General features: G+C 59.1%; 1 long non-coding RNA gene across 5 annotated transcripts in view; it reads right to left on the reverse strand.

Annotated features, from left to right (window-relative positions):
• LOC116740543 overlaps positions 1-22,874 on the reverse strand; it is a 54,214-nt gene extending 31,340 nt beyond the window's left edge. For all 5 annotated transcript variants that reach the window (XR_004345894.1, XR_004345896.1, XR_004345897.1 and 2 more), the window contains exon 1: positions 22,807-22,874. This is a non-coding gene — a long non-coding RNA (uncharacterized LOC116740543). The remainder of the gene's footprint in view (positions 1-22,806) is intronic.
• Between the last annotated feature and the right edge of the window lie 99 nt (positions 22,875-22,973).

Here is a 22,973-nt window from a genome sequence, read left to right on the forward strand (position 1 = left end):
CCACGTGGCTTCCCCTGATTAAGTTCTCAGTACACAGCTCCCGACCCTGTTCTGAGCCTCACTTTCCTCAAATGCAAATGGAGATAAAGTTGCTGGTTCAGCCTTTCCCCCAGCTTGTTGGCAGGCCACACTCAGTGCATGGCCAGGCCCTCGGAAAGACAAAGGAACGTGTGAGGGGTGCGGGCCCCACCGTGCCCTCCTTTGCGGGTGTCCAGGCTGGGTGCACAGGCACGGCTAGCTCCGGACGACCAGCCAGCACAGCCTGAGTCCAGGCACAGCCCCGCACGCGGGGTCTGTGAGGAAGCCCAGAGCTGTGTCGGTGTGCTGGGACCAGGCCCCGCAGAATGGGGCTGTGAGGCGTCCCGGGAGCCGGGGACAGCGACCAGCTCCGTCAGGGAGACTCCAGCCTGGGGCCACCTGAGCTGCCTGGCGACCCTGCTCAGAACCCATGAGGTTCAGCTGGCCTGCTGCCCACTCAGGCCGGGCCCCTCTCTTCTCCCAGGGGCCCTTCTCCTCACCCTCGTCCTCAGACAGGGGCGTGAGTGGGCAGGGGTCCCCAGTGTTCCCTGGCACGGCTTCCAAGCCACATCTCTCCCCAGCCCCACCCCCAGCCACACTTGTACCCCCTGTCCCTTCATGCCAGAGGCTCTGTTGGGAAGGAGTGACTGGCAGCTCTCCAAGGACACCTGGCTCTGAACCTGCTGTTTCGTCGGCTTGGAGCACTTCCGCCATATCACACGCCCCTGGCTCCGCTAAAGCTCCGGCCATTCTTCTTGATCACCCAGGACAGGGTGGGTTTCAAGGACCTTGCATGCGCCTCTGCAGCCCCTGGGTTCACCCCAGCAGGGGACCCATCACTACCCACTGGCTCATTCTTCTCGGCCTCTGGGCCACACCACCTGGGGGCAGGAGCCCTGCCAGCCCTGCACCCTCAGTTCCCTGCATAGCAGGCATGCCACACCGTTGTTGAACCGCCGGGAGAACTGTGGGATCCAGAATCCAGCAGCTCTGGGCCCTGGCTCTGCCACTTCCTGGCTGTGTGACCTTGGGCAAGTTGCTGACCTTCTCCGAGCCCGGCTACTCACCCACAAACCTGACTTACACGGTCACTGCAGCACTTCCTGAATACGGCACACGGTGAGCGCTCAACAAATGTATTTTAACGTGCTCCAGCCCCTGCCTGGCACACAGTAGGTGCTCAGTACATGTAAAGATGCTGCTGGGGCTCCAAGGGCCGCTCATCTGGCTGGGTCCCTGGTCTCTCCTGGGAACTGGAGCTCTGTGACAGGCCCCAGCCCCTGGCCAGTGACACCAGCTGCCAGAGCAGACCAAGAGGCTGCCCTCTTGCCTCGCAGAGCCGGGCAGGATGGCTCAGCCGAGGCCCCTGGGCTGCTCTGGGCTCCCCGGGGCGAGGGGGAGAGGTGGTCATTACCATGATTAACATGTCGTTTCTCATCAGACACCACCTCCCAGTACTTCTCCGTGGCTCTTAACACTGTTCCAAACTCCTGCCTTTTCTATTTCTGACTCTTTCTCTTGTCGGATTGCTCCCGCTTTGCCCTTAATAAATCTCATTTTACCCTTCTAATTAACTCAGACAGAGTCGCTCGGTTTTAATATCATGTAAATTATTAGCCTTTCTGTCAGTTTACTGGTATCTGCCAAAGTTCACGCATGGATTTGCCAGCCTGTCCTCTGGGTCAGAAATCCACGAGCTTCGTGGAGGCGGCCCCCAGCCCGGGTCCCGGGAGCCAAACCCAGCGCCAGCCTCGAGGGCGCCTGTCCGTCCAGATTCCCTCTCGGGGAGCAAGCAAAGCACGGGGGCGGGCCTGCGAGCGTGTGAGCGCGTGTGCGGCAGGCTGCTGGCCTCGAAGGAAGGGGCGCTGGGGTCTGGGACGAGTGAGTGGGGGAGGACAGGGAGGGGGCCGCCCCCAAAAAGGCCACGTAAGCCGAGAATCTGGGTCCTGTGGAGCGGTGGGGAAGGTGGGGGGGGGAGGCCATGCCAGGGCCCCTCAAAGGCGATACTACAACCACGGACAGGGGCTTCCCCGGTGGCGCAGTGGTTAAGAATCCGCCTGCCAGTGCAGCGGATGCGGGTTCGAGCTCTGGTCCGGGAAGATCCCACATGCCGCGGAGCAACTAAGCGCGTGCGCCACAACTGCTGAGCCTGCGCTCTAGAGCCCGCGCTCCGCGACAAGAAAAGCCACCGCAATGAGAAGCCCACGCACCGCAGCGAACAGCAGCCCCCGCTCGCGGCAACTAGACAAAGCCCACGGGCAGCAACAAAGGCCCAAGGCGGCCAAAAATAAAATAAATAAATTTTTTAAAAAAATAGAACTTCATTAAAAAAAAAACACGGGCAGAGGAGCCAGTTATGAAACCCAGATATTCAAAATCAAAGGGGAGAGTGTCTCTGATGGACAGCAGGAGGCAAGGTGAGGCACCAGCGCCCGGGGTTTCAAGTGCTTAAAAGGAATTTACTATTTTTAAATAGCTAACATTTACTGAGCATTTAGCACGTGCCAGGCACTATTTTAAATACTTTACAGAGAGTAACTAATATCCTTAACACCCCTGTGAAGGTAGGCATGGTGATTTTCCAACAGCTTTACTGAGATATAACTCACGCACAAATCACCCACTCGGAGCGCATAATTCGAAGGTTTTTAGTACCTGTCCAGAGGTGTGCACCCACCACCAACAATCAATTTTAGAACATTTTCATCACCCCAGAAAGCAATCCTGCACTCCTCGGCCATCACCCCATTCCCCCACCCCTCCCAGCCCTGCTCACCACGTTTCACATAAATGGAATCACACACTCTGGGGCCTTGTGTGGAGGGCTTTTTTCACTGAGCACCACATTTTCAGATTCATCCAGGCTGAAGCACGTATCAGGACCTCAGTCCCTTTTTATTTGCTGAATAATATTCCTCTGTGTGAACAGATCACATTTTATCATCTGTTCATTGGCTGATGGACATTGGGGTTCTTTCCACCTTTTGGCTGCTGTGAATATGCTGCTGTGAACGTGTGTTTCCCTTTCTTGTGGGCAAATAGCAAGGAGTGGAATTGCTGGGTCGTAGGGTAATTCTGTGTTTAACCATTTGAACTGCTGGACTGCTTGAAAACGAATCAATTTTGAAGATAAGAGAAAGGAAACAAGAGTGGTGCTTTAGGGCACGGGTCTGTGCTGTGTCTGGTCGGTGCCAGGAAACTGGGATTTTTTTGTCTCATTCATTTCTGGGTCCTCTGGCACCAAAGGGCCCTGTCATGGATGAGTGAGTGAATGAATGAATGAGGTGACCCAAGGGACCTGGGAGAAGAGGAAACAGACAAAAGAGGGGAGAAGTCTTGGTTTTCCAGTCCTGAAGCCGAGCTCGGCTTGGGCACTGCCCGAGCCCATGTGCACTCAGGTGGGACCTGGAGGAGACCCCGCCGAGGGGCTCTCAGCAGTTGTTTCCTGTCGCCCGCCCACCCTGGGGCCTCGGCTTTGCTCCGGGATATCGCAGCCCAGAAGCCCCTCCGTCGCCTAAGTCACTGTCTTCCAGCCTCTCACTTTGACAACACGTCCCCACGCTGTCTGAGAGGCTGTAACAGCCTGTTAAACAGCATAATGAGATAAATAAAACCCACTGAGACGTGACCCAGCACGGCACACAAAACCTGAGGCTGCCGCGGGCGGCCTACAGGGGTTTCGTGGGGGACGGAAGCGCGTGGCAAAGATAGCACAGCCCGGACGCGGCGCCGGGGCGGGGGGGGCGTGGCGGAGGGGGCGTGGCGGGGGCGGAGACGGCAGAGCCGGGGCGGGGCCGGTGCCTGGGGGCGGGGCGGGGCGGGGCCGGGCCGGGGTGGGCAGTCCTCGGAGGGACCTCCCCGTCCTCTGCCTCGCAGAGGATGGGAAGCGCCCGGCTCTCCGGCTGCACCTCCTGCCTCCGGGGCCGCGGGACTGTGCTCTCAGGTGTTACACGCTGGGCCCTGGGCCCAGCCGCCTCTTGTCAACCACCCTCGCAGCCCCCAGCTTAGGCGGCTTGCGGAGGCCCCGCTCGGCCCCGCGCCACCTCGGCCCGCGTCTAGGACGCAGCAGGCCTCCTCGCGGAGGCCTGCCCCTCCGCAGTACCTGCCTGAGCCCCGCTCCTGGGCAATCCGCGTGCGTCAGTGTAGCACACGGTCTTTCCCACCATCGATATTCCTGGACCACCTGCTCTTCCAGAACCTTCCCATGAAGGGGTGGGGTCACCTGTGGCCCCTCTTTCAGCCTGGGCAGGCCTCCGATTGCCCTCTGGATAGAGTGCAGCTGAGAGATGCTCTCGGTCAGCGCGGCAGCTGTAACAAATACCACAGACCCGGCGGCGTAAACAGCAGACATTTATTTCCTCTCAGCTCTGGAGGCCGAAGATCCAGGTGTGGGCAGGGTGGTTCTTCCCGAGGCCTCTCTCCTCCTTCGCTTGCAGACGGCCGTCTTCTCCCGTGTCCTCACGTGGTCGTCTCTCCGTGTGTGTCTGTGTCCTAATCTCCCCTTCTTACTAGGACACCTGTCAGACTGGATTAGGACCCACACACGTGACCTCATTTTACCTTAATTCTCTCTTTAAGGACCCCGTTCTCCACCACAATTGCATCCTGAGCTACTAGGGGTTAGGACGCCGGCGCACGAATTTGGAGGGGGCGCAATTCCGCTCATAACAGATGCTGTCTGACGTCTGAGGCTGGTATCATAAAAGGCGATGAGCCTGCCGCCAGAACACAGGGGTGGTGCAGTGGGGGCCGGGGGGAGGCCCACGTGGAGGGGAACCAAGGCCTCTGGCCCTCTGCCAGCACCCCCTGCCAGCCACGTGAGTGCACCATCTTGCAAGGCATCCTCCTTTCGGGGACCTGCCTTCCACGGGACTGGTTCTGTGCCAGTCTACACTGCCAGTCTACACTGGCTCCTAGAGCTCCTAGAGCAGCCACAGCAGGCCTGTGAGGTGGGAGACATAACTGTCCCCCTTCTGCAGGGGAGCGACTGGAGGCTCAGAGAGGGCAGGCCCCTTGCTCACGCCAGAGCAGGGCCCAGGAAAGGCTGAGCCCACGCTGGCCTTAACCACTCTTGGCCAAGCATTGAATCGTGCCACCTCAGCCTGGACAATCCTCCCCTGGCCCCAACTGGCAGGTTCCACACCTGGGCAGGTACAGGTCCAGTAGCCAGTAAACATCCCCAAGGAGTGGCGGGAAAAAATTACAAAAGTTACAAGATGACACAGCCTCCAGGAGCCCCAGGCAATGGGCTGTCGGCCCCTCATTGGCTGTTGGCCTGTGTCACCCTGGGCAGCAAGGAGGGTGGGACCCTGAGAGGTGGTGGCTTTGGGTTGCCTTGGATCTTTCCGCAAGGTTGAGGTGGGTCCCAAGGACGTTGGAGAATCCTGGCACCGGGAAGGGCTCAGGGCCAGACCCCCAGCACCCCTCTCCCTCCCTGTGGGACCTTGTGGGTCTACGTGGCTGGGAGGGCGGGTGTCACAGGGGGGCTCTGGGGGTGTGCGCCCACCCCCACCTCTCTGCATTTGCTTCACGTTTTACTCTTCTCTCCGCATGGCTTCCCCCACCCCATCTCTCTTCTTTCTCTGCAAATGGACATCAGATTTCCCAGACCCCATGGGAATAAAGCTGCCCCACAGCCACCTGCTGGGACTGACCTGCTACCCCAACTGCTGATGTGATTGGTCTAGCTTAAGTCAGGTGACCGGCCCTGGCCCAATCGTCAGGGCCCAGATGGGTATGGGGCGGGATGGCAGGGAAGACGTGACAGCTGGGCTCACCCTAAAACCACAGCCCACATCAGTGTCAGCTCGGTGCCTGGACTAGACCTACCGCTCCTGCAGCCACGTCCCCTGCCCAACCTCCCACAGCAATTGGCACAGAACCGGTCACATGTGGCTTCTCCCTGGATGTCAACCAGGTGGGCCAGCAGCGCACCTCGGCTGGAGGTGCGGTGTCCGGAAGCAGGAAAGTGATGGGACTCTTGGCCGGTTGGTCAGAAAAAGGAACCTTCTGCTTGGTTCTGAGTGCCTGACTTTAGGGACATTGGCAGATCAGAACACCCCCAGGGACAGGATGGGAGGACCCGGACACCAGCTTAGGACACATGGTTAAGGAACTGGAGGTGGTCAGCAGAAGGGGAGGATGACACCAGACAGGAGGGGGGCGGTGATTTGTACATCTTCAGAGGGCAGAGCACAATCAACGGAACAGATTTGACCCAACACTGGAGAGAACTTCCCACAGCCAACCCGACCAGCATTAGATGTGGCTGCCCTCGATGTGGTGAGCTCTCCATCACTGGTGGTATTCAAGCAGCAATAGGATAGCTGTGGGTCAGGAACATCGTACAGGGTGAGCAGTTGGCCCCCCACGCTCCCGCAGCTCTTCTCATCTGATGGCCGCCATCCAGGGCTGGCTCTGGGGAGAGAGCATCTCTTTCTCTCTAAAAATGAATCCTCACTTCTCATCATTTCTGTCATGTTGAGTCCTACAGGAACAGCTGTTAAGAAATCACATTTGTACCTTCTCAGGAGCTCTCTTGAACTTGGAGTGCAAATTAACTTCATGTGATCTGAAATATAAAAGGTCGCTTCTCCCACAGATTAAAAGCTGGGGGCTGCTTGCCAAGCTGGTGCGCGTATCAGGTCCTGCGGGGACGTCTGTGGGGAGGGCCGGGCATCCACGCTGCTGCCACGTGCACGAGGACGGCTCCGCATCGTCCTCTCTCAAGGCCGTCTGCCCCGGTCACAACGTCCGCCCAGGCTGTGGCCTCTCCATCCCTGATGGCCCTTCCCTACTGATCTGCAGCCTCCGGGACTTCCAAGTGTACCGAACACCCACACAGGGCGCGCGGAGCCAGGACCCTGTCCTGCTCATCTTCCTGGCTTCTTCCTGCCTATGTTGTGTCAGAAGTGGGCAGGGCACAGCCGAGGGGCCTTCAGTCTCCCCACGCTGCACCAGGGCGGAAGCCCCCAAGTTCTCGTGTGTCCCCACACCCAAAGCCCCTTGGACGCCAGAGGTCCTGGCTACTCCCCCCGACCCCCTCCCCACCTCCCTGCCTCTCCACCGTCACCAGGACCAGAACTCCCCTCTACTGCACCCCATCCAGGGTTCGCTCGCCCTCGCTCACCAGCCAGACTCAAGGACATCACTGCCAGCCCTGGCCGTTGAAATGCTAAACAGGAGTCAAGGGAACCGAGAGGATGTTCTCACTCACAGAGCCTGGCTGTCCCAACCGTTCCCCTCCTCGCTGTGAGCTGGCTCTGCACCCTGGGCTGACCTTTCTTTCACCTGTCTGTCCTGGATGGGATCCTCCCTCCTCCCCACCCAGGGGCCTCGAGGCAGCTCAGGGCTCAGCCCCAGAGGTGGGAGGCATCAAGGGAACATGAAAGGATGATTGTTTTGCTAGTGTCAGAATGTTGTACCAGTACACGTGAGCGGGGCTGAGGGGAGCTCATGTGGCTGGAACGCAGTGGGAGGCGGAAGTGAGCTGGGGCCGTGGCCTCGTGGCTAAGCATCCGGGCTCAGAGGCTGGAGAGGTCTGCCTCGTGGGCCTCAGTTCCGTCATCCGTAAAAAGGTGAGCGTAGCCCCATGCCTGGTACCCACCGAGTGCCTGATGCAGGGTGTGGTGTGAGGTGTGAGGGAGGAGGCCAGGGCGGGGCGTGGACTCCTTTGGAGGGTCTGGAGGAGACTAGAAAGCGTGGGGAGAATAATCAGGCCACACCTCTGGGAAGGGCCTGTGTCCTGTGTTCTCAGCCAGCTCCTTGTCACAGGTGGAAGGGGAGCATGGGCTCCCCAGCCAGTGCCCATGTGGGCTGGGGGCCACTTAGGGGCAGAAGCTCACAGATTGGTTCATCTCCAATAGAAACTGCACCATGACCGCATGGGGTCCCTACGGGATTTCTAGAACCTCCAAATTGGTCTTAATTTCAAATCCCAATTACTTGCTCTCAAGGAAGAAGCTGGAAGATGTAGCTGGGTCCAGGAGGATGGGTTTAGGGGACAGTCAGAGGGGTCAGTCCTGCCTGATAAGGCCCCTGGTTGCAGCCAGCCTTGGAAACAGCGGTCCAGCAGCTGCCTGCTGTCGCCTCATTGTAGGGGCTGCTCTGGTGAGGGGACCAGGGAGAGGTGGCCTACCCTTCCAAGATGGAGACTCACCCCCCTCAACTGACCAGACCGGGAGTGGCCACCCGTTGAGGGCTTGGGGTACAGCTGAGGGACATGGAAGCCTGGGTGGTCCTCATCCCCGGGATGGGACGTGGCATAAACCAAAGCCCTGCCTAAAGACAGGCAGGAGGAACCCAGGGGGGTGTAGTCTGCACGGGACCATGGAAAAGGCGGAGGGATCAGAGAGCAAAGGTGCATAGGCAAAGTCGGCCAATCCCTAACTAGCCAGCGCTCTTGTTCTGGTCCCCTCAGCTGACCTGGACCCCTGACCAGGGGTGGAGGACGCTGCTGCTACTGCTGTCTCATCATCACTGCCGTCGCCACCACCGTCACCACTGTCGCCATTACCTCCAGCATCACCATAAACACCCTCATTACCCTCTCCACCACCACCGTCACTATTACCTCTATCGTCACCGTCACCGTCACCGTCACCACCATTATCAGCTCATGGTCTGCCCACACCCGTTCTCCCTAGGCCTATGCGCACGCCGGCTCCTCCTTCCAGAACTCTCTACACAGCTTCACCTGGAGAAGAGCTACTCACTCATTAGGTCTAAGCTGGGAGAGCTCTTCGTGGAACTTTCCCCTGAGAACCCCACCCCCTGTTCTGGGCACCCACAGCCCCTCTTTCCCCATCACAGCACTGAGTGCACTAGATTGGAGCTGCTTGTTGAACGTCTGTCCCTTCGGCGAGGAGGTAAGCTCCTGGAAGGCAGCCGTGCGCACTCACGCTCCCCAGCCCTGGAGGAGGCCCGCTCCGTAAACAGGTCAGTGATCAGCCACTAAGTACCCCGATGGGCTGTGTCCCTCCTTGGACCAGGCGGGCCCTGGGCCAGTGTTTTACATGCACGATTTCTACCTCTTAGAGCACCTCAGAGTTCAGGCCTTGCCTACAAGGGCGCTGCCGTTCAGAGACAGGGACTGACTCACCCGCGGGCGTGCAGTGCCTCAGAGGCCGTGCCGGGATGGGAGGCCAGGCGACCCTCACCCCAGACGCAGCACTGCGGCTCGTTCCGCAAGGCTCTGGTTCCCAGTTCTTGACTGGGGTCCGGTTTGCATGGCCTTCCCGGCGTCACTCCAGAGCCTCCCTTGCTGATCGCTACTCCGCAGAATCCCACCCCGCACACCCACAAGCTTGACACCAACAGCCGTCAGTCACAGCCAGCGTGGTGGCACCATCGTCAGAGCCCTTCTCTGGAGCCCTGGACCAGCACGCCCCACCCTGGTCTCCGATGGGGACCCTCAGCCACGGCCTCCTGCTCACCAGATGTCCACTCCAGTCCTGCCACCAGCCAAGGTGCTGGACCACCCTGCGGCCGGGTTGAGAGTCCCCTGACCCCCTGCATTCTGCTAAGTCAGGACTAGCCAGGACCGTCCCCGGCAAGCTGGGGCCTGCAAAACCGTGCTTCAGCAGCACCCTCCCAATAGCCCCGAGACCACGCCTGACCCCTTCTCCGTGTGTCTGGGGCACGTGGCCGGGCATGCCCACCCCCAAGCACCCGTCAGGCCATGAAGGCCTGGACAGCCCTGGCTTTCTGAATCTTGGGTTGTAGGGGCCACACACAGCGTGCACACACATGTCCACACGCGAGGCACACAGCACCCAGGCAGAAGGCCCCCGGGTCTTTGCATCCGACACCTACTGAGCCTGCCCTGGTCCACCCCGAGGACGGCCCGCCGCCTGGCCACTCTGTTTCCCCAAATCTGCTCATGTGACATCAAGGGCTCCCAAGGGGAGAGAAACCCAGGGAACATAATGAATCCAGAGAACCTGCATTATTAGTTCAACCTTCTGGCTGAACTGGAGTTTGCACCAGAGAGTCAGCCTGGCAAGGCAGCAGGGTGCCAGAAGCTTCTCTCGGGTTTGGGGGAATCAGGATGCGAAGGGGTCCCAGAGACCAAGTAACTGATGAAGAATGGAGGTCCGGGGTGGGGGGCCGTCCAGCATCATGCAGCCTCTTCTCAAATCCCCCCGGGGATGTAGCAGAAGCAGAGGGACACAGCCCTCAAGGTTGGCAAACGGCTTCCTTGCAGGAGGCACGAGACCTCAGCGTAGAACTGGGCTCCATCCCCAGTACAGCACGGCCGGAGGGACTGGGGCTGGGGGGACAGGGCCGCTCACCCCTTCTCCCCACGTGTCTGACGTCTGCCCCACTGCCTTGTGAACAATGCCCCCACCAGGAGCTTCCCGTAACCGGGGCTGTGTTTCTCTCAGCTGAAATATTGCAGCCTAGAGGCATTTGGAGATTAGAATGCTTTAATTAATTTTTAGTGATCAATGTTCGCAAGGCCTTTAGGAGATGAAAGTCCCGCTGCCCCCACTGTGTGACTCCACTAATGGAATAATAATCTGTATGATGGGTTAAAAACACTCAGCCCAACCCCTCAGGGTCTGTGGGAAGCACAGAGCTGCTTCCTGTCAGTGACAGTGATACTGTCATCCGAGGAGAGAGGCTTGTCTGTGTCTTCACGGCCCTCCCCCAGGACTCAGGCCTGTTCCAGCCGGGGCGGGCAGGTGTGCTGGATGAGGAGATGCCGGTGGGGGCCGGGGGAAGGGACAGTGCAGTGAGGGGCCCTGCTCCTGCCCCACCCCACCTGCTGGCCCAGGACACAGCTGCTCAGCGAATGGCAGCCTCCCATCTCACCTGTGTCCCCACCCCGCATCCTCAGGCCCTCACACAGCTGATTCCTCGTCTCCATCCCCATGGCCTGCTCGCCTCCCCGCTGCCCCAGCCCAAATGTCCCTTCATCTCCCCTCAGCAGGGACTCCCCAGGCCTGCAACCCAAGCCGGCGGCCCCGTTATTCCTCCCACAAGGCTCAGCCCCCGGAGCACACATTACGGACCTGTTGTTTCCTGTTTGTTCCCTCTCCTGCTAAACGGTGGCTTTTGTGATCACGTCACCACCATATCCCCACGCCCAGCAGAGCTCCTTCCCTGTACTGATGTGCGCTGGCTGCTTGGATGGGAGGGAGGGAAGGAGGGAGGAAACAGCACCCTTGGCCTGGGGCTCCGGCCCTCTTGCTGCAGGGCGGGAGGGGGACACTGGACCATCTCAGAAAGGCAGGAACTGGCGGAATAGCAGCGGGGGTGCCTCTGGGCTTGGGGTCTGCAGTCAATCAGGCCTCTTCTCCTGTGCGGCCCTCTGCCAGCCCTGCTAGGTGACAGCTTCCCCAGGCCCCGAGGTGCCCAGTCCGCCTGGGCTCTGGCCTTGTTCCCAGTCTCCGGAGGGCTCCTGCCTCCGCCCCGCCAGCACTCGGCCTGACCAACAGGTCCTGCCGCCCTCCTGATAACGTCCCGGGCGCCGCTGCGGGTGAGCAGAGTCCCCTGAGGCCGGGGGCTCTGACAAGCTGCACGGAGGACGGGACCCAGCCCCAGCCTTGGCTTCCACTCCTTCACGGGACATCGAGCTTCCCTACCACCTGCTCTGCCAGTGCTGTGCCCCTGCCGGGGGTGCCACCCCAAGGCCATGAGCCCTCTGCGCCATAGCTTCCTATCCACTGGTCTCCTCTTCCCAGCCAAACTGGAATCCCACCTAAACTGGAATCCCACCTCTGCTCATCACCGTCCAGTTGACCTGGGGCCAGCCACACGCCTTCCTGAGCCTGGTTCTCTGGGGACAAAATGCGGACCGCAGGGGGTGTGGTCTTCAGTGTTCAACAAGATAATATCACCGGGGCACGAAGAGAGCTCCTGGCACATGGAAGGTGCTGGAAAATGTTGGTCAAGCCTGACTAATCTTTCTAGTCCACGGTGCCTGGAAAGGGAGGACAGACAGACAGATCGGGCTGCCTTCTCTCCAGCTGAGAGCATGGCTTGAGTCCCACCATTTCCAGGCAAAGTCCTACAGGTTGGACCGGGAGCTGCCACCCTCCCCACGCCCCCCACGCCCCCCCACTGTGGCCAGGTTCCTCCTCCAGAAGAAGAAGGAATGAGGCAGAGGAGGACGAGACATTGGAGAAGTTGGCAAGTTGCAAGGGAGCGAGTGGATTTCTGAGAACCCCAGGTGCAGCTTAACCTACAAATGAACAATTATGGTGATGAGAAAGAAGGAATATTTGGTGAGGCAGCCTTGGGGGAGTGGGAACTTGGCTGACGTGCAAGGAAAGGCTCAGGGAGACGGTGCGGGCGGGATTCTGCTCGGGGAGTGGGGGGCAGGGAGCGACCCGAGGAAGGTGCCCCCCCGCCAGCCTCAGTCCTCCAGGTGCCAGGGCAGGACACCCACTGCTGGCCGGCGGGTCCAGCCTGGCTGACTTAGTCACCCCCCCGTACATCACACCTTGAGCATACACCGAGCGCCTGCGGACGCTCCCGGTGCTATTTGCTCAGGCCCCAGTGTCCCCACCCCCGCCAGAGTCAGGGGCTCCCGGCCCCAGCCCATGGTGGTGGGGCATCACGCCCGGCACTCTCGTGGCCGGGACTCTGGGGGAGCTGCCTGCAGGTACGGCCACAGTGGTTCTCTCCACCAAGAAGCAGTCTGTTTCCCCTCCCGTGGGTCTGGGCCAGGCCTACGACACGCTTTGCCCCTGGAATGGCGTGGGATTGATGTTACCCATTCCCAAGTTTGATGTGAGAAGGCCCTGGAAGGCTCCCCCGATCGGCCCTGTCCCAGTAAGGAAGCTGGTCCAGGCTTCCGAGGGCAGGGGCCCCCGGAAGGGAGCCGGCCCAGCACCACGGCCTTGGGAGGGAGGCTCCCGGGATGCTGCTGCAGGTGGGTGAGCCCTGCTACACCACAGGGAACCACCAGCCCTTCTCTGCCTGGTCCTCTGGGAAGCCACCCACCCCCAGGCCCCAGCCCTGCCAACTTTGATCCATGTGGGCATAACCTTGGGCCCTTGGAGGTGAGTCTACGGGCCCTCTCATCACCCGGTTGACAGAGCCAGGCAAGAGGCTTGCAGGAGTTCCCCGCTGAATTCTCTCTACATCCTGCGAGGGCGGCCGTGCTATTTCCCCCCATCTCCCAAGGGAGGACATTTGAGAGCTCAGGTCACAAAGCTCCTGGACGGCAGAGCCCAGACTCACACCCAGGCCACCTGTGTCCTCTGAAACCACACCCCCCTGGGCCAGACCTGAGGACCACAGCCCCGCCCTCTCCAGAGGCTTCCAGCCCCTGCTTTTACTTCTCAGGCCACTTTTGCTTCCCACCCATCCTCCCAGACCCCAGACAGCAGGTCCCCAGCTCCCCTTTCCCCCACCATCTGCCGTCGCTTCTGCTGCCTCCCTATTTGCTACGTGACCCAAAGTGTCCAGGCAACCCCTCTCTCTGCACAGCACAGCGTGGTGGACCAAAGATGCTGCAAGTCCCTGCCCTCCTCCTGTTGATGTGGAGCCTGCACCCCCTCCCCTTAATCTGTGCGCTCAAGAGTGTATGGTGGGGGACCTTCCCTGGTGGTCCAGTGGTTAGGACTCCACGCTTCCACTTCAGGGGGCACGGATTGGATCCTTGACCAGGGAACTAAGATCCCACATGCCACGTGGCATGGCCACAAAAAAAAAAAGAGCGTATGGGGACTCAGACTCAGATACCTGTACACCCATGGTCACAGCACCATTATTCACCATAGCCAAAAAGTGAAACAACCTCAAGTGACCATCAGTGGATGAATGGATAATAAAATGTGGTCCGTCCACACAATGGGATATGATTCAGCCTTAAAAAGGAAGGAAATTCTGACGCCTGCTACAGCATGGAGGAACCTGGAAGACATGAGGCTCAGTGAAATAAGCCAGCCACAGGACAAACACTGCCCAGGTGGCCTCTCATCAACACCATGTGAAGCAGAAGAACCGCCCACCCAAGCCCAGCCCGGATTCCTGACCCACAAAGTCATGAGCTATAGTAAAATCACTGTTGTATGGTTTGTCATACAGCAAACTGGGACACATGGTAAAACAGACAGACCATCCAGATACCAACCCAGGACACGACTGACCCCTTCCTGGGGCCCAGAGCATGCGGGCAGCCGGGGACATTCGGGTGAGTTAGAAACAAACCCTTCCCTGGGGGGCTCACGGCCTGGTGGGACAGGAGCCTGATGAGGGGTGGGACCCAGCTGGAGAAAAGGAGGGAAGCCTTCTTGGCGTGGCTGCTTTGGGCTCTGACCCAGTCAAGACTCTCTGAGACTCAGTTTTTCCATCTGGTGTCTCCTCCTGGTGACATGAGGACCACGAGACATCCCAGGAGGAGATGGTCCAGGACACAGACATTCACCAGCGCCTGATGGAGTTGGTGTAGAAATGCCTCCAATACCTGGAGGTGGATGGCTTTGAGGGATGCTCCACAGTGTCGCCCAGGACCCTGAGCAGGGGGGAGCCGCAGCCATCCACAGGGTGACATGTACCCTTCCCTGACTCACTCCCCCCTGCCCTGAGAGGACCTCCCAATGACAGCACTCCTTCTCAGACCCTCCTCTCAGGGTTGGCTTCCAGGGAGATCCCCAAGTCTTTCCCAGAACAGCCCTGATGCCTGTCTTGCACGGGGAGGTGCAGGGATGGGTGTAGAAGCAGACAGGTCTGCAGTCAGTTCTTCAGTGGAGCAGCTGTGCAGCCCCGGACAACCTCTCTAGAGAGGTCACCTAACCTCTCTGAGCCTTAACAAATTGACGTCTTTAGATGGAGGGATGGGCTCCTGGGTCAGTACCAGTCTCTTCCTCGTGTGACCCTCAACGGTGGTCCCTGCTCTGCCCCTGGTGCGCTGTGTGACCTTGGGGGCACTCCTTCCCCTCTCTGGGCCTCAGATCCCCCCAGGTTCAGGTAAGGGATCAGCCTAAGCTGCTGAGACCCACTGAGCTCTTAGAACACAGGGTATTCGCTTAGGAAATACCACCCAGGGGGACGCTTGTCTATGGCTCTGGTTCCTCTCCTGGAAGGGATGGAAGGACAAGCCCGCTGGTTCCGGGGTGCCCCTGGGTGGGGAGCGTGGGCAGGATCTTTCCCCCGGACCCTTTGCCCACCCTGCCCTGCTCTGGGCTCCTACGTCAGCGATGGGGAAGGACGGCCAGCACTCCAGCCCTCTTGGCAATCTCGGGGCACGGCGGGTACTCCTTGGCGGGCACCCCCACCCCTTGCTCGCCTCCGCTGACCTCAGTCGCTCTAGCCTGTGACCTGGGCCCTCCAGCTCCACCCAGAACTCTCTTATCCTCGGTGCCTGCTCTGTGCCAGAGAGCCTGCTGGCTGGGAGGGGGGCACCCAGAGAGCAGCCCTGTCACAGGGATGGGGCCTCCCACCTGCCCGCCCACGGCCCCAGGCACAAGCCCAGAGTCGATGCCCAGGATGGGCTAGGAGGACACAGAACGGGGAAGAGGAACCAGCCGGGCGTCTGACCCCGGGGCAGGAGAGCGGCAAACTGCCAGGTCTGCTCATCCAGGGCGGCCCCGCAGCACCATCCATCATTCCCAGCTGCCTGGAGAGAGAGCCTAGCTCTGGACAGTGCGCTCTGCTGGCCCGCGGACCCCGCCTGCCCTCCCCGTGACCTTGGCGCACAAGTCACAGGGGCTCGCAGACTATGCAGCCCACCCCGGAGGCGGCAAGAGGGAAGATGGGTGTTCCCAGTTTGTGGATGGGAAAACTGAGGCTTGGGGAGGTGGATGCCTTTAGGGTCCTTCGAGGGGGATGACTGCAGGAGAGCAGGTCACCCAGACTCATTTAGGAGTGACCATTTCCTGAGCAGAGCCACAGGTGGTCAACGCAGAGCATGGATCAGAACCTGGGTCTCTGGACCCTCAACGCAGTGCTCACCCCCCAAGCCAGGCTGCACCAGGGAACCAGCCCCCCAAGGCTGCCACGCTCTCCCTAGGCGGGAGGGGGCCTGGGTGCTCGGAGAAGGGGGGTCGGGGGAGGGCAGGAGCGGCCGTCACCCTAAGGAAGCCATCTCGCCACCGTAATGAAGACTTCACGTACCTGCAATGACACTTAGCAAATCCGGGCACAAATAAATAACCCCAGTCCAATTGAGTCAACCTTCAACTGACCGGCAGGACTAAACAAATTAGCCCGAGGCCCAGACGAGATTAACAGACCGGGCAGGCGCAGGCTGGGATCCTTCGGCCAGCGGGTTCATGGCGTTTAATGCGTTTAAGCCAAATCCCCCGGTGTTCACGTCTCTGGTTTCAGGCCACTCTGCTCCCAGAGTGCAGGCTTTCGCGGGCCTCGGCCCTGGGGGCTGCGGAGGGAAACCAGACCCACGGCGGCGGGAGAGAAGCGGGTAGAGGACAGGCCGGGAGCAGGGACGCCCTGCCGGTACCGGAGAGAAGGTGCAGGAGGCTGTTGCCAGACTGCCTCCGGGTGATGCAGCCAAGTCTGATGTGCAGGGGGGTGGGCAGGAGCTGGCGGCAGACCCACCCCTCTCCTCGCCCTGCAGTGCCACCGCCCACACGCCCGCACCCAGACCCGGGCTCCCCAGGAGGGGCCTGCTCTGCAGGGCCTCGTCCCAGAGTGAGTTCCCCGGCCCCCAGCCCTGTGCCGGGGCGCTGGAGCCTCCCCGGACACGCGGCGGACGGAGAAGCCCCTCTAAGGGCCCGAGGCGACGCGAGGCCCAGCGCGTGGGCAAGCGTAACAGTAAGGGGCAGGCCACTGCCAGCCTCCTCGCCAGCATCCCAGCCGCGCTCTGCAAAACCTGCCGTCCTCCCAGGACCAGGACACAGCCAGCCTGACGCTCGTTGTGGGGAGGGAAAGGCTCGGGCCTCGGCTCCTCCAGCGGCCGCAGCGGGGCTCGGGGCTCCTGGCCAGCCGCGGAGGCGGGAGCGGGGAAGGTGAGCTGAGCGGGAACGCAGAGAACTTGCCCCCAGAGCGGGTGGCCGGGACATCGGGGGATTGCTGGTGGCAGCTGACTGGCCGCCTGGGACGGTTCAGTAGAACCACAACCTGGATGAATTAAGAAGCCCCCACTGTGTGCCCCCCACCCCCGAAGGTCTGACTTCTCTCATGCTGGAGGGTCGCCAGGACAGCCGGATGCCAAGAGCCAGGACGGAGGTACCCGCATGGCCCCGCTCGCCCCCAGCGTCCCGCGGGGAGGACGGACACGAGGCGCAGCAGAACAAGGGCCCCTCCAGGGGCTGTACCCACGGGGTCCCCGCGCCACAGCCTCACTTTCCGACGTCACTCATGTGTCTTTACGAAAGTGCCCAGCAGTGCCCAGGAGGTGGAGTGGGGGCCATGCCCTTCACTGGAGGCTGGCAGTTAGGAACCACTTGAAAACGAGGGGGGACTGTCAGCTGACGAGCGATGGAGGTTCATTCCCAAGGGAGCTCATCCCTAGCGGAGGTGGCAAGTCAGGCAGAGAGGGTGGTGGGTGGACAGGGCCACCGGCGCACGAGGAGGGACCGGCAACACACGCGCGCACAGGTACACACACATGCAAACACTTACACACGCATGCCTGCACAGCTCAGCCCTCAACAGCCCTGCCAGCACACACCACGGGGTTCTGTTCAGATGACATTTTGGAAAAGGCAAAACTACAGGGACAGAGAAGAGACCAGGGGTCACGGGTGCTGGGGGACAGGAGGGAACTGGGCAGATGGGGCACCGTGGTCACGGTTATACAATCACACGCGTTTGTCACACCAAGTGCATCTACTGCATGTACTTCATGCCTCAATTTTTTTAAGTTATAAAAATATAAACCTAACCTGGCTTAGAGCCCTGCTATTTATTCAGAGAATGTCAAGGCCCTCAATTCCTCAAGGTTTAGCCCCGGGGGAGGCTGGGTCCTTGCTTTCCATCCCTCCAACCCTCCTGTGCTGTCTGAGTGATGCTTTGGGGTTACATCCCAGCAAGGGGCAGTGAGAGTGCCCAGGTGTTGCCCTGACACCTCAGTGGCCCCTCCAGAAAGCCTGGGAGAGGACAGACAGTCCTCCCTGTGGAGTCTGGACAGCCTGGCGCTTCTGACCATGAGCAGGGAGGTAGGTACCTGGGTGCCTGATCTTGTTTCCTTTTTCTCTGTGGCTACCAGGAAGCTCAAAGCTAAACCTGAGGCCCAATCATAGCGACTGTGGAGGACCCAGGGGCCAGCATGCACACCCACTCTGTTTCATTACGGCCTTGACAGTCCAGCCCAGCTTGTATTCTCTAGTCCTGATCTCTAACGCTCATGCTGTGGTCTGATTTATAATCCTGTTAGCTGTGAGTGCCCTACGGTCTCCCCAGGGGTTGGGGTTGGACTTGGACTTCCTGCTAGCCCTACAGTGCACAGCTCAGGGTCCGGCCCTCAGGACAAGCTCTGTAAGTGCCTGTGACGTAAATGACAGATGTCGACACCTTTGAAGGACAAAGAGGTTTGTCATTAAGATGACTCTTTGGATGGGGAGAGGGAGACACGCAGAGAAGCAGGTGGGAGTGGGGGTGGGGAGAGACAGACAGAGGGGTGGGCAGGGGAGAGAGACCGAGAACAGAACTGGCTCCGGGCCTCTGGGGAAGAGGCAGGGGGCCAGCCCTGCCCTAGTGTGGATGGGGGTAGGAAGGCTCGAGGGAAGGAGGACGCCCCTTTCCCCGGCGCAGAGGAGGACAGGGCTCCTCCGTTCCTCCGCCCACACTGGGTTCAGCCCTGTCCCTGCTCCGCACGCTGAGAGTGTTCTGTGGCCTCTGCTGCCCCCCAGAGGTGTTCTCTGGTAACGCAGGCACTCCCCACCCAGCTCTCCCGGGGGCTGGGGGCCGCCCTGCAGCTCATTCCTGCCAGACCCAACTCAGATCCCGGCCTGGGCTCGGCTGGGGGCTCTGGGTGCGTCTACACGGTGCAAAATCCCCTGCCACCATGGCCAGGAGTACATTCCCTTCTTTCCCCTTTTTATTTCTTTTCTGAAATATGCTAAAAATTCAAATAGTACAGAAATGTGTGACCGTGGAAACTGATAAAAGTCCCAACTAGTTCTTCACCCCCACCACGCCAAAATGTCACGTCTGTGACAAAGTGTCATGACTGACCTTTTCGCCAGGCGTAGATCCTGTGTTTCTAGGACCTCTTTGCTTATAGGTCCATCTTATTTTTCAAAGTTGTTTTCCTAGGGGAGTATTTCCACCTTGCTTTCAACCTCCTTTGAAATCTTGCCTGTTCCATTTGTCGGGGTGGAGTTACTCCTGTTTCTCCCTGACTGCCCTGACCTTCAGCTGTTTGCTCATCACGGGTCTCTTCTCTGCAGTGAGGTGGTGGGCATCTGGGGGTCCCCTCACACCAGCTCCTAACAGAAAATGTTCATTGACTGAGTGACCAAGCAAACATTTCACCCCTGGATGGATGGAAGAATGGATGGACGGATGGATGGACACATGGATGGATGGATGAACGGATGAGCGACCTCAGCACTTTCAGAGAAAGCCCCCAGCGATGCAGTGCAGGCCCAGGCAGTGGGAAGCAGACCTGTGAGCACTGAGGAACTGAGGTGACAGCACCTGGGCAGGACACTGGCCACACCTGCTGTGCACAGAGGCTGGCTTCACCCTGGATCCCTCTGTGTACTGGGATATTGTAGGGTACGAACATGTTAGCTATTCTAACAACAACAACGATATCAGTAAATTTCAGGAAAGAAGAAAAGAAACAAGACTCCATCTACTGGGACTTAGGTGTGGAAAAGTGAATCCAAAACCTCCGAGCGCCAGACGCTTGCCCACCTGTTCCATCACTCAGCTGCCCACTCCCCAGACATCACTTGGGACCCGGCTGAGCTGCAGCTTCCTGAGGACGGCTTGGCGGTACCCAGCTGCGAAGAGCCCTGGAACCTGGGCCCCAGCCCCACACTGCTCCCCCGGTGCTCGCCACACCTGTCAGTCCTGGTTCCGTGTCTGCCCCCCTCCCCACCATGGGCTACAGGACAGGGCCCTTGGAATCCTCGGCACCCACACAGGCCTAGGTCACTGAGCACAATATTCTAAAGGCTCATCCAGGACTTCCCTGGTGGCGCAGTGATTAAGAATCCACCTGCCGGGCTTCCCTGGTGGCGCAGTGGTTGAGAGTCCGCCTGCCGATGCAGGGGACGCGGGTTCATGCCCCGGTCCGGGAGGATCCCACATGCCGCGGAGCGGCTGGGCCCATGAGCCATGGCCGCTGAGCCTGCGCGTCCGGGGCCTGTGCTCCGCAGCGGGAGAGGCCACGACAGTGAGAGGCCCGCGTACCGCAAAAAAAAAAAAAAAAAAAGAATCCACCTGCCGATGCAGGGGACACGGGTTCAAGCCCTGGTCCGGAAGATCCCACATGCTGCGGAGCAACTAAGCCCATGCGCCACAGCTACTGAGCCTGCATTCTAGAGCCCGCGAGCCACAACTACTGAAGCCCGCGTGCATAGAGCCCGTGCTCCGCAACAAGAGAAGCTACTGCAATGAGAAGCCCGTGCACTGCAAGAGTAGCCCCCGCTCTCAGCAACTAGAGAAAGCCTGCGCGCAGCAACGAAGACCCAACGCGGCCAAAAATAAATACATTAATTAATTTTTAAAAATTGCCGTCTCTCAAGCCACTAAAAAAAAAAGTTTAAAAAAAGAGGCCCATCCACGTTGTAACAGGTGTCAAGATTTCCTTCCTTCTTAAGGCTGAATGATTTCCCACTGTAGGGACAGACCACACTGTGTGTGTCCGTCTATCTGTGCATGGACACTTGGGTTGCTTCCACTTTCTGGCTACAGTGAATAATGCTGCTGTGAACGTGGGTGTGCATGTTGACATATCGCTTCAAGACCCAGCTTTCAATTCTTTTGGGCAAACCCAGAAGTGGAATTGCTGGATCACGGTGCTTTGAGGAACTGCCATGTGGCTTTCATGCCTCGGCCGCACCATTTTACAGCCCGTGAACAGTGCCCGAGGGCGCCGATTCCTCCACACCCCAGCCAACACGCGCTTCCTCTACATCTGTGCTCGCACATTAGCCATCCTAATGGGTGTGGCAGGCCTGCATTCAAAGGCGGCGCCTGCTTTGGGTTGGGGTGAGAGTTTCCTATCGTTTGTCTGCTCTTTGCTTGAATTGTTTACTTGCCCTTCTTCAATTTACACAGCTAGGATTCACTCATGACACACAGTTCCAAGAGTGTAGACAAATACACAGTCCTGCAAACACCGTCACAGCCAAGACACAGCAGATCCCTCATCGCCTGGTGCCCCCCCATTTGCATTCAAACCTGTCCCTCACCCCCACTCTGCAGCCACTGATCCATAATCCTGCCTTTTCCAGAACATCACATGAATGGACTCACGGAGCACACTGCCTTCTGTGCTTGGCTTCCTTCCTTCCTTGTACTGTTTTGGGGTCCATCCACACTGTCACGTGCCCAGAGAAATGATCTATCACGTGGATGGACCCCAGTTTGTTATCCGTTCACCTGCTGGAAACATTTGGGCTGTGTTCCGTTTTTGGTCACTATGAAGAAAGCCACTATGAACAGAATTGTTGGTGTGGACATAATTTTCATTTCTCCTGGGTAAATACCCAGGAATGGGATTGCTGAGTCACATGGTAGGTGTATATTCCCCTTTATGAGAAGCAGCTAAACTGCTTTTCACAGTGCCTGCCCTGATTGGCCCTCCCAGCAGCAAGGCAGCGACGCTCCAGTTGCTCCCGGTTCCTGCCAGCACTTGGTGTGGCCGGACCCTGTTGAGTTTGGTTGTGTGTTTTGCTGGGGACACTCTAGTGGGATTTAGCCACATCTTCTGTGGTCATCAGTTCACCTCGACACACAGAACCACAGACACGGGGATTTGGAAAGGCCTTCAAAACACTCTGAGTCCAGGGCTTCCCTGGTGGCACAGTGGTTAAGAATCTGCCTGCCAATGCAGGGGACACAGGTTCGAGCCCTGGTCCGGGAAGATCCCACATGCCGCGGAGCAAATAAGTCCATGCACCACAACTACTGAGCCTGCACTCTAGAGCTCGCGAGCCACAACTACTGAGCCCGTGTGCTACAACTACCCATGTGCCTCGAGCCCGTGTTCCGCAACAAAGACAAGCCACTGCAATGAGAAGCCCGCGCACCACCACGAAGAGTAGCCCTGGCTCGCTGCAACCAGAGAAAGGCCACGTGCAGCAATGAAGACCCAACACCAAAAAAAAATAAATACATAAATAAATTAAAATAAAAAAACAAAAAACACTTCGAGTCCAGTCTCCCCAGCGCAGACATCCTGGTACCGTCCTTAGCCCCGATGACCACCTGGTCCCAACGCCTCCACAGGGAGGGCGATCACCACCTCCCATGGAAGGCCCTGGCATTCCTGGAAAGTTCTGTTGGTCAGAAAGTCCATGTGCTGTGCCCAGTCTACCTTCTCAGAACCTCCATGTGGTACAGGCCCTGGGCCCAGCCCACACACACAGAATGGGCCCTCAGGAAGGTGGGCCCGACCTCCCAGCCCACTCCGCTCCCTCCCTGCTCAGACAAAACCAACTCCAGTCCATCCCCCAGGGCCCTGTCCCCATCAGAGGGCTGGAGCACAGAGGAATGGAACAGAGGCACCTGGAGGCCACCCGGCCAATCTGCCCATTTTACAGATGAGGAAACAGAGGCCCGGAGCAGGGAAGGGAATTGTCCAAGGTCATCAGCAAGTTAGTGCCAGGGCCTGGGGGCAGGGCTTGGGTTTCTTTCCACTTCATCCTGCCCCCTCCCTAGCCCCACCCACCACTCTGGACCCACTGCTTTACACACCAACTTGAATGCGATCCAATTGGGCAAACGTTTATCAAAGCCGCACGCTGGCTTTCCGTCCTCTCCCTGTAAAAGAAAAGAGTACGAACAATAACCAGCCTGGCAGGCTTTGTCGTCTGGCTTGACATGAGGCAACAAGACGGCTTCTTATCAGGGGAAATAACTTC

Source organism: Phocoena sinus, chromosome 15, assembly GCF_008692025.1.
Source record: "Phocoena sinus isolate mPhoSin1 chromosome 15, mPhoSin1.pri, whole genome shotgun sequence".
NCBI lineage: Eukaryota > Metazoa > Chordata > Mammalia > Artiodactyla > Phocoenidae > Phocoena > Phocoena sinus.